We start from the raw sequence: 15,275 nt of genomic DNA on the forward strand, positions 1-15,275 counted from the left end.
TAACAGCCTGCCAGAACTCAGGCCTCACCTTGCAGGTGTGTGTCCACGTTGCCCACCACCAACAGTCTGGGTATGGAAACCTGTCTAGGTATGGAACCCCTTCTCTTCCAAATTAAAAAAAAAAAAAAATCATCCAGGGCTCACTGGTTGGACGTTTTGCTTCCTAGCCTGTCCTCCTTCAAACACCACGGAGAGGAAGTCAATTGATGTTCAGCACTGGGGCCTGTAAATGGAAATTGGGGGGGGGGACATGGGGTGGGATAGATGAACAGGCAAGAGATGGCAATCCCAGCCCCAAACTGTCACTGAGGCACTGGGTGACTTTGAGCAAATCACTCAACCTCTCTGAAGTTCTTCCTCAGTTGTGAAATTGAGGTAGGAAGAAGAGGTAGGGCAGCTGGTTTATACCGTGGGCCTTTCCAGCTCCAACATTCATTCAACCAGTGTCGGCAAGTACTATGTGCCTGACCTTCTGCTAGGTGCTGGTGATCCACATGTGAACAGGACAGATGAAACAGGAGGCTTGCTTCATGGAACTTACAGCCCATGAGGGGAAGGGAAGATTAATCTATAACCACGAGAAAATTACAGCAAGCGTGACAAGTGTTCTGAAGGTGCAAAGGAGACCTACCTGCCTTGTGATGGAGGAGGGGGTGCAGGCAAGGCCTCTCTGAGGAAGTGATGCTTAACTTCGGGGCTGAAAAGTGGGGTAGAGGTTAATCGTGAGTGGGTCCAGGGATGGAGAGCATGCCAAAGAGCGTGAACACCACCAAGCTCCTGTGGCTAGCAGGGGCTTGCATGGCCTCTTCCAGGAAATGAAAGGCCAGTAGTGTAACCACCTGGGCAGATGAGCAAAGACTAGAACCTGTTAGGCCTTGCGACCACGCTGAACGTTTGGACTGCGCCCTAAAAGCAATGGGAAATCATGGAATGGTAAGTAGATTGGATGGAGGGAGAGAGGGGACATAATCTGACCGATGTTTTTAGAAAGCTGTGAAGAAATCCCTTGGTGTCTGCAAGGAAGGGATTTTCAACATCTACCTCCCTCGGGTGTCCTCTGCATATCTCTCGGCTTTCCCACCAAGGACCCCTTGGAGGCACCTCTTTGTTAAGGTCTCGTTCACAGCCTAAACCCTGTTTCCTCAACTTCCCCATCCCCAACTCCACTCCTCACAGTACCCCCAACTTCCGTTTAGTGTCCCTCTAAGAGTTATGACCCCTACCTGGGCTAGAATACAGCAATGCTGGTGACTCATGTGTGCAAAGTGCCTTGAGATCCCCAGATGAAAGGGGGCAGGCTGCAGATGAGCACCACGTTATTACCTTCTCAGAGCCAGGCCCCACATTAGCTGGAAGGCAGAGGGGCCTTGGCCAACCCCTCAGCCCAGCTGAGCACACTCTTAACTGGTTGGAAGGTTTTCATGTTGGGATCTGAAGAATGCAATGAGCTGGGAAATGGGGAGGGAATTAGACAAACTTCCCCCCTCCGTTGACAGATTCAGCTGCCCTCCTAGGTGACGGGTACCAAGTTCTGATTGTTGAGAAGGACCTCGATGCCAGCCCAGGCAGTAGGAACACCTTACTCCCTTCTACCCCACCAGACAAGCTTCCCAGCAGAGCTAAAAGAAGCAGCAAAAGGAAGTGTTCGTTTGCAGCGTCATGGAAGGCAGCCTCAGAAGGGACTTTCTGGGTGTATGTATGTGAACCTCTCAGTCCCCGCAGCCCCCACCCCACCAGGGCCAGAGTGTAATTGGCAGCTCCGGTCGGGGCCCAAGGCTGGGGATAAATAGCAGGTCAGCTTCCTAGAGCGGCCCCAGATCAAGACACATCCTCCCCTCTTCTGCTTTTAATTCCTTGTGGCTAGCGTGTTTATTTTGGGCAAGGAAAAAAAAATCGGATGTTTATCCTTCGAGGAAATTATCGGCTTGCTTTCCTTCCTTTTTTTTCCCCCCCTCCTTTCTTTTCGCCTGGTGTTTTGGTCTTTTAGTTCAGCTACAAGAGGGACCCCCACCCTCCTGGCCCCAAAATGTGAAAAAAGAACAAAGCCAGCCCAGGCTCTAGGCTGAAGCCAGCTCTGCCACACGGTCCCTGGAAGCCACAGAGGAGGAGGTCCCAGCGGCGGGGAGGAGAAACCTAGAGGCCCAGAGACCTCGGGGAACCCCAGCCTTGACTCAGCTCTCTGTGTGCACAATATTTTGGGGCTCTTGTTCTTTTTACTACCTGCTCCAAGAAGAAATAGAATGCGTATGCAGATCGCTCAGAGATCTCTAATGAAGCAGCTAAGAAAAAATAATAAGGGAGCTTTACTGACCCCTCTACAGGGATAAGGAAGACTGATACTATTATGATCATCATCGTTATCAGGTAACATTTGTTGAGCACCTTCTGCATACCAGGTACTGTGCCAAATGCCTAACATGGGGGCATCTCATTTAATGCATTTTTGCACAATTTCACAGCCCACCGGAGCCTTCATATGTATATTCTCATTCAGTTGTCATGACCTAATAATGTAGGTGTCGTTATTCTCATTTAAATAGACGAGGACACTGAAATTCCAACAAGTTAAGGAACCGGCTCCCTGTTTCTGGTAATGATGGCATCCGGCGTGTTTTTTGTTTTTTTTTTTTAAACGCCTACAGCACCTGGTCTTCCTGGGTGGTCTTCCATCCAAGGACTAACCAGCCCGACCCTGCTTAAGCTTCCGAGATGAGACAGATGAGACGAGATCGAGATCGAGCATGTGGCATGGCCGTAGATGGCATCTGATGTTAACTCCAGCCTTGTCACTCAGTACTCAGAGGCCAAGAGTACTCTAATTTTACTCTCTGGGCTACATAAAATAAAGCCAGCTCCTAGACACTCACTGAAATGGCCTGGCCCAGTTCAAGGTCATTACCATCCCTTCACCCAACCCGCACAGGGCAACGACGCCAACAGTTTTCCAAAAACCTTCAATCCACTGAATGCACCACCCCCTCCTGAAACTGCCTGTAAGATAACTGCTCTTAGGGAAGGAAGAGAGGTGGAAAAGGAGGAGAAGCCACATAGGAAGACTTTCTGATGGTGGTGGTGGTAGTGGTGTGATGATGGTGGTGGTGGTGGTGACTGATGGTGATGGTGATGGTGATGGCGATGGTGATGGTGGCAGTGGTAGGTCCAGGTGTCGGGGCTAAGCAGCCCTGGCATAGGAAGAAAGCCCGGTATATGCATTAGGTGGTGTATTTTAAAAAGCACAACTTTTCTTAGCTAGCAAACCTAAATTCACATAGAATCTCTACCACTTGATAGCCCTGTGACCCCAGCAACTTACTCACCTGTTCTGGACCTGTGTTTCAACTGCAAAAATAGTAAAACAAAACAAAAATAAAATGGAAATAAGTTCCTTTCTTAAAGATCTGTTGCAGTGTTTAAATGAGATAGCACAGAAGGCACCCAGGCACAGTGCCCAGCATGCAGGCTGCTCAGTAAATGCAGATTTTCCCTTCCTTTACTGCCTCTACTTCACCTGCTCTGCTCCCCAGCTTCGTATAGGGAAAGAGTCACTTTCCCCAGATGTGAGTCTTTCCCAAGAGACCCATCAAAAGACCAACTTGGAGGAGCCTCAAGCCCCAGCCCGGCATCCCCCTCCCAAGCTCAGCAAAACATTGGGCGGCTTGGATCAGGAGAGACAACCCAGTTTCTTAGCAACTAACAAGCGCTTCCCTGTAAAGACAAAGACCCTTCACTCAGAATGCTCCCTCCCCCACCTCCCCCTCCAGGTGTCTGATCGCTGTTCAGGAGTGGGGTTAGGGGCTGCCCAACCCCCCAGAGGTCTAAAGGCCTCTTGCCCCACCCTCCTGGCAGTCCTGATATTACCTGTAATTATCTCCCACAGCACCTTTCATCCTGGTGCTAATTACCTTTCCCATTTACCCCCAGGGGCTGCTGGGAGACATGTGAGGTGTACATACACGCACGTATGCGCACACACACGCACACACGTGCAAATGCCCTTATTTCTCCTTCCGAGACTCTTGCTCCATTTTAGAGACCAGGAAACTAAGGTTGGAGCCAGTTTCTTGTGGGTTCCCATCTGAGAAACAGGAACTGACAAGGCTGGTTCAGGGAGAGGGGAGGACGGGGGTCTCTGAGTATCCCCGGAGGATGAGAGATCAGGAACGAGAAGAGTCTTTTGTGGAAAACCTTGCCAGGACACAGGTCCTGGCTCTGAACACCACCTCAGTGCCACTAGATGCAAGCCGCCCTGCTTAACACAAAGAGGACGTTTCAAAGGGAAATGTTTCAATAGAAAAGGAAAAGAAGAGAAAGAGTCAGAAAGAGAAAGAAATAAAAAAGAACAACATGGTCGTCTGGTCTGATGTAGCTGAAACAACCGCTGACTGGCAGTGAAGACCTGATTTAGTACCCGTGCTACCGTTCACTGCTGTGTGAGCCTGAGCAAGTCGGAGGCCTTCCCTGGGCCTCAGTTTCCTCATCTACAAAACAGTTCGGGATAGGTATTCTCTGAGCCCCCATTCTAGCTGAATGTTCTACAGTTCTGTGCAATTATCTGGGGGAATGGTAGAGAAAGCCGCCTCCACCATCCCTTTGGCTGGGAGGTGCACGGAAGCCACCAGAACAGGGGAAAGTGAACATTCTTGGGATTAAGAATGAAAAAGAGCCAAGTTCATTTGGCTACAGGAGCCAGAAAACCCTACCAGGAGGCCCAGGTTAAATAAGAGGCATTGGCAGCTGTGGGAGCCAGAGACCCTGGGATTTCAGACGAACCTGTTCCCAGAAGCAGCAGCCAAGGACAGAGCTCGTCTTCTCCAGGTCGCAGCCTCAGGAAACCCATTCGGGGACCCCCTATGCGGGGAGGCCGTGGGGGCGCACAGGCCCTACACTGCATCTGCACTCAGGGACGGAGGGTAGAAGAAATGTGACTCAGGAGTGGGCAGGGCACCGAAGTGCCCCCTATTTTCCTCATGAGCTGGAGTCCCCCTCACTGGCACAAGTCAGCTGGGCAGAGAGGATAGGGTTCAAAGGAAAGAAGCCGAGACTGTCGGAAAGGCAGCCACAGCCGCAGCAGGCCCCACGCCCCAACCTTCATTTTCATTCTCACAAAGAAAGCAGACAGTGGGCCAAGTGGACTTCCCTGAGGGCCTGGGGAGAAGAGCAAGCATGGGAAGTATCCTAAAGGAGTCCAGACGCCTTCCACCCCTCACACGCACATGCGCTCACACACGCACACACAGAGAAACAATTGGATGTGCCCATTCCAGACACTATAAAGCAACAGATCCCTTCTACACGCGCTGCGGCTGCGACGCCAGCATGCAGTCAGCCGTTCTCCAGTACTGGCGGAGGCTCGACTGTGTGCTAAGAACAGAAGGGACTCCCAAGAGAAACCTAGAAGGTCTCTGTTCTCCAAAAGCTCTTTCTATGTGGTGGGAGAGAATGTGAACAGACACAGAGACTATCGAGGGTAGTGTGATTGTGAGGCCTGGAAGAGTCCAGCAGCAGAAGAGAGAAGTGGGAAGACAGGCTAAGTAAGTAGGAGAGGGGAGGCGTTCCCGCCAGAGGAATGGAGCAGCCCGTGGAGGGGACCCGGCTCAAGGAGAGAGGCCTGACAGGGCGGCGAGGGTCCCAAAGGAAAGACACGCATGAAGGAAAAACTGGCTGGCCTCTAGCCGGTGCTCCCGCAGGCACACCCATTCGCACCGCCAGCTTTCTAGCCTGTCCTCAGACCCCGACCCGCAGGCAGCACCTGCATCTGCCCACAAGGACACTGGTCACCACTGTCCCGAGCTTGCCTGTCTTCCTCCCCCCATGCCCTGAGAACCAGGCCCTGCCCATCCGCGCACACACAAACATTTGTGCGCACATTTACACACACCTCTACTATACGCATCCTGCACACATACACTGTAAATACACCAGCCCACACAAAATCACATGGTGTACGCACCCGCTAGACACTCCAGGGTTTCGACTCTGCCAAGCTCTTTCTAGACATCCATGCAAGCTGTGTGCATGTGCATTGTTCAGCCTGGGCAGTCACCAATGTAGGATTTACACGCACATGTGGGCTACATAGATGCGTGCCCGATTCGTTCACAACTTGCATACTCACGAGCCCATATGGACAGACACACCACCCTTTGGATGACACTGAGGACCAAACAAGGCCTAACGCCAACTCTCGCTTTGCAGTCTCCTGATGCAGCAAGTGGATTTTGGGGGGCAGCTGTGGAGGATTCGTGAGTGTGCACAGTTTGAGGGTATTTGGGAAGGCAAGGGGAGGTTCTGGCAGAGGTGGAGAATCAGGCTTTCCCCTGAAGTCCCCAAGGAAGGTACCCAGACACACACACCCAGAGGCCGACCTCTGGGCCCTCATCGCTGGCTGCCAGGCCAGGGAAAGGAGAAGCTAAAAGTGGTCAGTCTGAACTGCTAAATTGGTCCTCAGTGGAGAAGGGGAAACGCGTCAGTTCCCTGGGGAAGTGGCCGAGCCCAGGGTGGCCACAGGCCCCTGGGCTTCTACTCAGATGGAAAAAAAGTTGCTCAAATAGATCTGACGCTTTGTTTTCGAACCCAAAATACCCTGTGGCAGCAGCCGGAAGTGTGACCGCGGGAGGGAAGTGGGGCAAGAGGGGAGGGTTAGTTTGAGTTTCCATTGCAGCGACTTTTTCTTTCATTTGGGGTTTGAAAGAAGCTCTCCGACTGATCTGAGAAAGCATTTGTGCGAGAGGGGAGTGTGGCTCAGAGATTGGGGCTGGGGTACCCACAGCCACAGTCACCTTTGGCCCGCTGCCCTTCCTTCTCCAGAGGCCTCAGGGGGGGAAAAAAAAACAACAACCGTGTCCTCATGCACTGTCAGAACTTTCTCTCAGGCCACCTGGTGGCAGGCAGGAAATTCAATGGGAAGAGGGGCCCGAGGCCAGGGACAAAAAGCCAAGTCGCAGGTGACTTCGCCTTCAGAGACCTAACTTCTTTAGTGGACTTTGATGCAATCGTTTAACTAAAGATCTTATTTACACAACATTTCTTCAGAGATCATCCAATAAATTAGCTGGACTACAGCACAGACCCACATATTCCGATTCGGGATTTTAACGTTCAGTGGCACTCATGCTAACTCCAAACTGTAAGGATTGCGGGGGTGGGGGGGGAGGGGGAAGCCCGGCTACATCAAGCAGGATCTCAGCATGCACTCTCGGTCCTTATGCTGACTTATTTTTTTCTTCATATCACTTATCACCACCTCGTATATGTTTACTTATTGCCCATCCCCATCCTGAACGCTCATCAGATCTCAGAGTCTCCCCACAGCAAGAGCTCAGGCGGTTTTCCTTACTGCTGGGATTTCAATGCCTGACGCGCAGTTGGCACACAATAGGTAATTGTCAACTGTTGAAAATGATCAGGACACAAAGGTCATCAAACAGGTCTATGGCTTCATGGGGTCTTGGTAATTCAAAAACCCTGAGGCCTGCTGCACAGGCCACTGGTGCTGGGTAGGGGTGGAGTGGGCTGAGGCGGGGGAACAATGGGAATACAACACAAAAATCGGAAGTGCTTTGGGACCTCCTGGACGGTTCAGCAGTGGAGGGTGGCAGGCAGACATTTATCAAAGCATTACACAAATAAATGTAAAAAAGTAAGATTAAGGCAATCTAGGAGTAGTGTTTGGGGTGTCACCTGGAACGGGGGCATCAAAAAAAAGGAGTAAGTGGTAACTGAACTTCAGGACTTCGTGGTCCAGGAGAAAACGGCCGGGCTGCGGGCGCCGCGGGCGAAGGGCAGGGGGCTCCTGGGACTTGGCACCCGGGCGCCGCCGGATTCGTACTAGCGGCCCCCGGGCCTGTGAACCCGGCTGCAGTTCAGAGGCGGACGCGCGCCCTTGGTCCCTGGGTGATATTTATCTGCTTTTAATGACGGCAGGGTAATCACCCTAATGAAGAACTCCTCCGGGCTCAGGGCAGCCAGACTGCGATGAGGAAAGCCGCCGGTGACTCACCCTGACTGTGCCTGGAGCCGGCTGCTACTGGGCACGAAGGGCGTCCGCTTTCCTGCTCCGCGCGCCCCTCCAGAACCGCCCCCGGGTCGCGGGGCGGAGGCTGGCAAAGCCCTCGCTACTCCCAGACCCCGCCAGCAGACCCGACGCGCCCACTGCCACCCTTGGAAAGGCCCACACTGAGACTTCTTGCTCTGCCCCTGCATGGGTCTCTGGCGTCCCCTCCCCACTCAGGACCTCGGCTCCCCAGCTGCCTGCGTTTGGGAGGGGGCCACGCTCTGCTGAGCTCAGGCACCCCTGAGGATTCCTAGCTCTGCCGGGCTTTGCATCCACTCTCCTAACCACGCTTTCTCCACCAGTGCCTCAGTTTCCCCGACTGAGTAGCAGTAGTTCAAGATTCTCCACACCACCCCCCACCCTGCCCCCGGGTGGCGGGAGCATTAATTACAGTTTGTTCCTGGCTTTGAAGATGAAAAATGCCAAGGATCATTACCACTCAATTAACGGGGCTATTACCACTTGAGTTTATGTCTGATTAATCCTGCCCTGCCCCCAGCCTGGGATCTATGTTGCCCCGGACTCTTCAAGCTCCATCTTTCTCCTGGATTTCACACCCCCGAGTTATCCCCATTCCTATTCCTGCTAATAGCATCTGGAATGGGGCCTAGTATAGTGTCCGGCACATTCATTCTTCAACAAATATTTGTGGAGCACTCCCATAAGCCAGGTGCGAGCTGGGGATGTAGCAGTGCAGGGCACAGCCCCAAGCCCCTGCTGTCCTGGAACTCACATTCTAGTAGGTGCCCAGATGTCCCATGGGATCTAGCACATCCAGACCTAGTGCTGCCTCCCTTCTTCCCTTCTAGAATTCCTCACTCATCCATACAACAAACCATAGTCAGGCCTAGACCAAGCACTGAGGAAGAAGTCCTGAAAAAACAATCCTAATAGGTTCTAGTTTCACAAATGGAAAAAAAGTAAGCATGAAAATGAGGTGGGGGGATCACAGCTCCTTGCGCAAAACGCTCCCTCCCCTACTCACCCCTCTGCTCTGCTCCCCTCCTCAAGGCCTTGATTAAGCCCTCCTCCCCCAAGTCAGGCCTTCTCCTCTCCCTGAACAGGTCCCTCCTGCCAGCCAGCAATGGTCCTTCTCCGTCTGAGCTCCCTGCCTGCACCTCCTTTGAGACACTGTGTTTTGTATATGATCACTTCCACCAGAGCCTCGTTCCCCACCTCCCTTTAAACTGTCTGCCTGCGCAGGGACTGACAGCGGGATCCCAGTCTCGCGTCTGTTGCCTCCATGAAGACTGCACAGGAAGTGCTCCCTACATGTTTGTCTTATTGAAATGAGAGAGCTAAGTCCTGGACCTAGGAGCCCAGCACCACGAAATGGAATTTGAGTGGATAAGGGACCTCCATCCTGTGGGGGGCGGATTGTCCGTGCTGGGGCGGTAGAAACAAAAGGACCAGGCGGGAAGGGCCAAGTGGATCTAGCTGCTCCTTAAATCGACCATGTTTCAGAATTACCAAAGTGGACATTTGAATTGGGTCAATAAATTCTGATGGAGCACCTGCTGCGGACAGGCACAGGGGTGGTACAGGGGAGACAAAGAGGAATAAGACTCAGTTCCTCCCCTTTGGGGAGCTTGATACCATCTCTCGTCTTCCAGTAACTTTCTGGGTAACCTCGAGCCAAATAATTCTGCAGTATCTGAGGTGGGGTGGGGAAGGGATCGTGCCCCTTCTCCTTTCCCACCCGCCCTGAGCCCCGGCAGGGAAGCTCACACTGATTGACAGACTTCACTGCTACGTGTCCTCAGCCCTCAGGTGACAGGATGGGGCCTGGGACAACATCGGCCTTTACCCCCATGGCTGTCAAAAGCATTTCATTTTCTAGGAGAGTTATGGCATGACAAAGGTAGCCATCGTAGGCCTTGCCTAAGCCATCTGGTGAAAGAAGATGCTAATACAACTGAGGAGCTCAGATTCTGGGCCCCAAAGAGTCATTAACTGCTTTTCCCTGGATCCCAGGTTTTTGACTGCATAGAACAGCGAAGAACCGAAAAGTTTGTCCCTGATAGATGAAGCAAAGGGCTTGTTTGTTTGAGGCTGAGGAGGGTCCTGAGGCTGGGTGGTAATAAGAGACAAGGATCTAAAGACTACAGTTCTCTCTGGTTCCCCAAAGGTTTTTCTTACAGAGCAAGGAGGAGAGGAACCTGCCAGCCTCTTGGGTCCAGCCCCTGTCCCATGGGTGAAGCCTGCCTCCCAGCAAGAGGCTGGTTGTGGGGAGAGCAATAGGGAGAACCTGCTCTCGTAACTTTTCTCTCATCTCTCTCCCTCCTTTTCTCTCTCTCCTTCTTTACTCTCCTTGACTGCCTCTCCCTCAGTCCCCCCACATTCACACTTTTTTCTGGTTCATTTCAGATGACAAAGTTCCTCTTTCCAAAAGCATCCCCCAAGAGTCCTTTCTGCAGAGACACCATCCTTTCCCAGCTGAGTAGGGGGCTGTCCCACAGTGGCCCCCAGGGGCAATGACAGGCCCTTTGAGCACATGACTCCACTTTCCCTCCCAGAACCCCTGAGCTAAGACAGAAAGGTTCCCATTACAAGCTCTCAGCCCCTGACCCATCCCTCCTCTCCACTGAAGATCCCAGCCCAAACCCTACAGAACCCCAAACTTGATTCAGAATGAACGCTGAGACAAGTCTCCCAACCTACACTGCAATAGGATTCAAATGTGTGGGTTAACAGAGCTAGGAGGGATTTAGAGGTAGGTTATCAAGTCCAGTCCCTACCAGAAGCCCAAGAACGAGAGGGCCGGGCCCAAAGTCACATAGATGATTTATGGCAGAAACCAGAACTCCTAATTCCTGGACCAGAGTTTATACTTTCCTTAATTTTTCCAACTCTCACCTTCTATCTAAGATCTTCCCTCCCTGCTCCAGCCCAGCCTGGCCCTGAATACCCACCCTCTGGACAACTGCCCCCATCCCCGACCCCATAGCAGTTACTCATTGCCTTGGACTTATGTGTGAAGAGGTGTCTCCAGGACCACTTTTGGTCCCCCCGCCCCCACAAGTGTACTGTGTAACCGGCCTTTCTCTTTTTAGTCATCAGACTCTCCCAAAATTGCTTGAAGTGTGATCGAAAACACTCCAGTTCAACATGATTATAATGAATTAGTTTGAATTTAGCCACAAGCAGGTGTTTAAAATGGAAGCGTGTGATTGGCTGGGGGACGAACTTGCCGCCTCTGAGACAACTTAGGGCAGTGGGACCTGAGCTCAGAGCAGCACAATTTCCATTCCACCAAACACTGCTCTCCCTGACCTCCCTGAGTGCTGTACCTCCTTACTGTCTCCTGGGAAGAGGCTCCTCCCCTATTCTCTGCTGAGTCCCAGGGGTGCCAAGAGGCAATACTACAGCTAGCCTTTCTTCTACTCCATTGCCTTCATAGATTTTACACCTAGCTCTCCTCTTACCGACATCTGCCATTTCATTTCTTTCTCCCGATGGCCGTAATGGGGGCAAAGGGCAGGATTCAGAGCAATAGTTTCGGCGTCACAAGGCCCTGAGTTCAAATCTCAGCTCAGCCACTTTCTGAGTTATCCTCCAACTAACTACTCAGACTCTTTCCAATGCCTTACATCCTTCATTTAAAAAAAGTATGGAGGGAACAGCCCTAAAAGCTCACAGGATTGTTGTAAAGGATGAAGAAAATGAAGTATGTCCCCATCATCCCATCTTTTATGAGTACAGAAGCTCTGCAAGTGTGAAGCCTCTAGCAGTCTCTACCCGAAGCTCAGCTCCAGCTCTGAGCCAGGAACTCCACCCTCAAAAGTCACCATTGCTGTCAACGATATGTCCCTTTCACAAGCTTCTAGGCAAAAACCAACTTGCCTCAGAGCTGGCTGTCATTACCAAAGAAATGGCAGTGACGTCTAGAGCACCAAGGAGATTCCACCAGTGACCTGCTCTTCTCCTATGTGGCACCCCAAACTGGAAAACAACTGAAGACCCTTGAGAGAACTGTCATTCAAGAGCAATTCCACCAGGGTGGGCCCTGTACATAGGTATCTGGCGTAATTTGAGGAACCCCAGACACTCTCTGTGTCCCAAAACTCCCACTCTGTCACTGGAATGGACATCCCACAATTAGACCTTGTTCCACCAGCACTTATGAGCACCTATCATTTTCCAGACATCCTGCTAAGCACTAGGCCTAATTCCTTTGGGTTATATATTACCCTCTCTAAGCATTTTCTTTTAAAATGCAAGTACCCTCTGAGAAGGGCAATACAGTAAATCATCAATATCCCTGAATTAATTGGGGGTTTCTTTCCTGTAAGACAACAGAGAAGGCCTGGACACCTTTAGCGAAAAGGAAAGCTAAAGTTCAGAGGGCAGAAGTGAGTGCAGAACAAAGGAGCAAGACAGGGCAACAAACCGGCCTCTTTCTAGGGCCACATCTCCTTCCTTTATCCTTTCTCCGAGACATCCACACACACTGCCTCCATAAGCAGCCAAAATACCCACAAATGCAGGTGGTGAGGCTACCTGGATTCAAGGGAGAGCAGCCAGGGGGACTGGGCAGCTTCGGTCCTGCTGCAGAGGGGCCCCGGCCTGCCTTTCTTCACCAGCTCCAAGATGAGGATGCCCTGAACCAGTGCCTACTTGCTCCCTAAGAAGTCCAAGGCTTGGAGTTCAGGTAATTGGGCCCTCGGCAATCTCATCTCAGCCTACCAATAAAACAATCACCCCAGCCCCTGTCCAGGAGGGAAAGAGGAAAAAAGATGGGAGAGAAGAAAAAGTTTTTTTATTCCCTATGCTGAATTCAAGGCTTGGCGATCAGAAAGGAGAGTGCTATTAGTCTGCAAGCAGCCACTCCAAATACCCCACCCCCTACTCCATATCCAGAGTTGTCCCCTCCTGCCACAGAACTCTGGCCTCCATCTGCCACCATCATGCAGCATGACAGGGGACGCCTGTGTGGGCTGAACCTGAGCAGAGGCAGGCAGTGAGAACCTATGTTTGCAGAGGCAAGCTTACCCCAGCATGGCTCCTTCCACGGCAAGGATGGAAGGAAGTGCACCAGAATCTCCTGCCCCACCTTCGAATCCACAGCCACCCGCCAAAAAAGTCTAGAAGGGTGCTCCAGAGTGTTAAAGAGCAACTGGGTGACTCCTTTGTACCCTGCCAATTTCACCAGCAGCACTCCTGCAGAGTGAATACCAATCCTTAATCACCTCTGTGTTGGTGCAGGGCCCCGCAGGTACCTGACACACAAATAAGACTTTCCCTTTCCTCCTAAATAATAAACATTAATACTTCTAGTATATGATGACACTGGTATGGGATGGAGTTCCATAGCTGGCCCTTTTTACTGTCTACCTCACTTACTCCCAAGGCCCAAGGGGAAAGGGCTTTTCCGTCGCACAGTAGGGTGGGAGAGAATATAGTTTAACAGTAATAATTGCCATTCACTGAGTGCTTGCAAGGGGCCTAACATAAGTACTCTATGGAGATTATCTAAATTAATCTTCCTAAGGGATAGGTACTATTATTATCCCAATTTACAGACAAGGATCCGGGCTAAGAAAGAAATTTGTCCCAGGTCACGCGGAAGTTTTAATGAATAGTTATTTAATTGAATTGAAGGCATCCATTTTATATCAAGGACTCATAGGAAGGTGGGGAAAGGCATTTGCCCCCTCCCCCCAAAAGACTATTTAATCTCACCAACGTGTAAGCAGGCAGTACAGCAGGAAGGCAAGCCCTACTTGCTTCTCCTCGGGTGCAACAAGTCCAGCTAGCCTAAAAGTGTTTGGGGGCCATCTCTGGAGTGGCTACACTCCTCCCCCGTCTCTGGGGCCCTGGAAACTCTCAAGGATCCCAAACACTCCCACCTCCTCCGCCTTTCCTATCGCGGGCCCCTACCGAACAACACTGGGGGTTCTAGCTCCTCACTCTTCCTCCTCTGATGGGGAGAGGTCTCAACAGATGGGGAGGGGTGCAGCACCGTGGAGTTCTCCCGAGCTGAGCGGGCAGCCTGGAGGTCTATTTCCTTCCCGCCACCCCCGCAGGCTGAGCTGTGCCTCGAGCGGGGAAACGTGGGCACTGCAGTCAATATTAGGGCTAGCGGATCACCCAAGGCCGCGGACCTCACAGCATCTCCCGGCTCCCGGCAGGAACCCGCGCAGACCCCGCCACTCCCGGGTGCACGCGCAGCAGGAGGTGATGCAGAGGGGCTCGCACTGGGACTGGAGCGGCCGAAGCTCGCGCGTCGCCGCCGCTCCCCGCCTCTCCCCTACTGCCAGGCTCTACGGCCAGAGGCCGGAGCCGCTGGCTAATATTTCACGCCCCCCAGACCGCCTCCCTAGGTGACGCTACAGCCTGTGCGGTTCCTTTAAAGGCTGCGGGTTCCGTTCTTCCCTTTTCCACTGGATGCCAAAATATGCAAATCCGGGGACCGGAATCCGCAGCCAAATCGAGAAGAAGGGGCGCGGCCGGCGCGTCACCGGATCCGCTCCTTGTATGGCTCTTCCCGGCTTGGCTCGCCGCCCCGCGACCCTCCTTGCAGCCGCCACGGCCCCTCCCGCGCCCAGCCCGGCTCACACTACCGCCCACGCCCCCGGGCTGGCCGCTCGCCGCCCCCCCCCTCCCGGGAGGGAGCTGGGGGCGGAGGCGCTGCACGCCCTGATTCCGGCCGGAGCCGGGACCGCTGCAGAGCACTCGCTCCCCGCGCCGCGCGGGCGGAGGAGAGCCCGGGGGCACAGTGCCTCCCCGGTATAGGTGTGGGGATCCTGGCGGGAGTGGAGGCAGGGTGGAGAAGGGGCTCGCGGGCGGCGGGAATCCCTCCCCTTCCTAAGAACCAGAGAAGATCCGGGGGAGACCGGGCCCTCCCACCCCCAGTTCTCCACCGAGTGAAGTGGAGGGGAGGGAGCGAGGTTGTCATCCACCCCCATCGCGACGTGCAGCTCGGGAGTTCCTCCCACGCGTCCCCGGCCCGCGTGGCCCTCCCACGGCGTGAGGCCCGGGGATCCTCTCTTCCTCCTTGTCAATACTCCCACTCCCCCTGAGAAATCCACGTTCCCCCAACCCGACTCCCCAGCGGGGGACGCGGGATTCACCGCGCCCACGCGGCCACCGAGGAGGGAATCCTCCCACGCCAAGCCCGTGTGATTCGGGGTCGCTCCCCCACGCTCCCTTCCTCTCCTCCCCCTCTCCCGGGCCCGGCCGCGCGCGCTCCAGGAGCAGGCCTCAGGGAACATAGCCGCCC

This window comes from Pteropus vampyrus, unplaced genomic scaffold (genome assembly GCF_000151845.1).
Source record: "Pteropus vampyrus isolate Shadow unplaced genomic scaffold, Pvam_2.0 Scaffold126, whole genome shotgun sequence".
In the NCBI taxonomy this organism is placed as follows: domain Eukaryota; kingdom Metazoa; phylum Chordata; class Mammalia; order Chiroptera; family Pteropodidae; genus Pteropus; species Pteropus vampyrus.